The 2,232-nt window shown below is 42.6% G+C and overlaps 1 pseudogene; it reads right to left on the reverse strand.

The window, feature by feature from the left end:
- Nucleotides 1-221: 221 nt before the first annotated feature.
- LOC128659530 (protein S100-A16-like) lies at nucleotides 222-561 on the reverse strand (annotated as a pseudogene).
- Nucleotides 562-2,232: the final 1,671 nt, after the last annotated feature.

Raw genomic sequence — 2,232 nt, forward strand, 5'->3', positions numbered from 1 at the left:
TGGTATTGAAGTGCGGTATGGAGCACAATTTTGCTCTACGCTTACTTCTTGCCTTTTAACGCCGGGTTTGTAAAAACCCGTAATACCAGCGCTGCAGGTAAGTGAGCGGTGAGAAAAAACTGCACGGTAGCACCGCACAGCTCATAACGCAAAACTCGTAATCTAGTCGTTAGAAAGGTTGAAATGTTACGTGAAGTACAGTCCCCCTGTCCACCCAGTCTCTATGGACGCTCTTGACATTGCATAGCCATCTGCTGACTAAGCTTCCTTGCGATCTCTGCTATCAGTGTCCACTGTCCAGTATTCATCAAAACTGATCTTTCCATCCTCATCAGCATCCAGCGACTGTATGAGTTTGTTGACTGCTTTTTTGTTCTGAGTGTTCGTCAAAACATGCTGAAGTTCTTGCGTTACCATCTTGCGAAATTCCTTCTTATTCATCTTGTTTTTATTCCCTTTCTTCTCTGCATATACATAAAAATTCCTCACCAAAACTTCAATAGCAGATTCCAGCTCACTGCAGCCGGAAGCCATTTTTGTCTGTCACATAGACTGCTACCCAGTAAATATTAAACGGTGCAAAAGATTGTTTGATTGCCTGAAGATCAAAGCCACATTCATCTCCACAACACCAGCCTGCCCCTCCCTCACAGCACTCAGAATATCTAATTCTTAAATTGGTGTGAGTTAGAACCACAATAGAAACACAGTATCAATATCCTTCTACTCTGTCTTTCAGATTCTGTGGGTTTGAGAGATACATGGGTTCCTCTACAGAGGTAGCTGGAGGTGCTGAAGGGGTAGAGGGTAGTCTAGAGACCGGACGAGTAGGACAACGAGAGGGAAGGATTCTATGAGTTCTCTCTCTCTCAGCTTGTCTCTCCTGAAAGTGAGAATCTACACTGATACAAAGTGTTATGAATTCATCCAGGGAAGAAAGAACATCACGATAAGTAAGCTCGTCCTTGATGCGCAAATGTAAACCTCTCCTAAGGGGCGCCTTGAGAGCACTGCCATCCCAACTGGTCTCAAGTGCCAAGGTGCAAAACTCTATGGCGTATTGTGCCACAGTTCTGTTGCTCTGGCCGAGATCCAAGAGATTACTCTGCAGCAGAAGCGCGGTCGGGGGTCCCAAACACAGAAGATAATGCAGAAATGAATGCCTCAGCATTGTTCCGGAATTGAGCGCTCTGTTCCAAAAGGGGAGAGACCCATGCTAGGGCCTTGTCTTTCAATGAAGAAATGATAAAAGTGACCTTTGACTGTTGAGACTGGAAGGTGTGAGGATCATTGCAAAAGTGCAGCCTGCACTGGTTGAGAAACCCCCTACAGTCGGTAGTACCATCATACTTTTCAGGCAATAGTATCCGGGGTATATTTCCAGAAGAGTATCCAAGGAAGGAAGTGCTCACAGTCCATGAATGTAAGATAAAATCCAAGAAATTTATTTATCCATGTTAAAAACAAGAAGCAAGAAAATGGTCAGTATCAAAAGCAAACAATTCAGGTTGATGAACAGGTACACATCGCAGACGCGTTTCGTGCACATACGCACTTGATCATAGCAGTGATGCTTAGAACATTATCTTTACCTATTTACTCTGCTAAAGGAGTGTCTGAATTGTCTGCTTTTTCTTGTTATCCTCCTTATCTTATTTCTCATAAGGATTAAGCTGTCTTGTGGATTTCTTTTTGAATTTTTGTCTAAGGTTTTTTCTTCTGACATCATTAGTAGGGAAATTGTGTTTCCTTCTTTTTTTCCTAATCCAAGAATTATTCAGAGAAACTTCATAATTCTTCATAATTGGGATGATGTCAGGACTTAATGAAATATTATTTATAAATATTATTCTGAGGTTTTTCAGTTTTCAGACAAACTCCAGATTTGTTTGTTCATTTTCAGGTAAGCGCAATTGGCAGAAGGCATCTTCTGTTGCTCAGGTTTCTTGGCTTAAGCTGGGGCATATCAGTCCCACCTGTCCAGGGGAAATTAAATTGGCACAATCAGCCGCTCAGATACAAAGAATAACGAAAATCTACAACCTGTACTGTGGGACACAAAGTAACACTGGGACTCAGGGACACTGCGGCAGATGTGATTCTTGTGCGTCCAGAGCTCTAATGACATTATCCCTGGCAGGACTTTAGTAGTAAGGGAATTGGGGAAGTACAACTGTCTATGGCATATGTATATCTTGATTGGGGAGCAGGGAGAGGTCTAAGAAATGTGGG

This window comes from Bombina bombina, chromosome 5 (genome assembly GCF_027579735.1).
Source record: "Bombina bombina isolate aBomBom1 chromosome 5, aBomBom1.pri, whole genome shotgun sequence".
Classification (NCBI taxonomy): domain Eukaryota; kingdom Metazoa; phylum Chordata; class Amphibia; order Anura; family Bombinatoridae; genus Bombina; species Bombina bombina.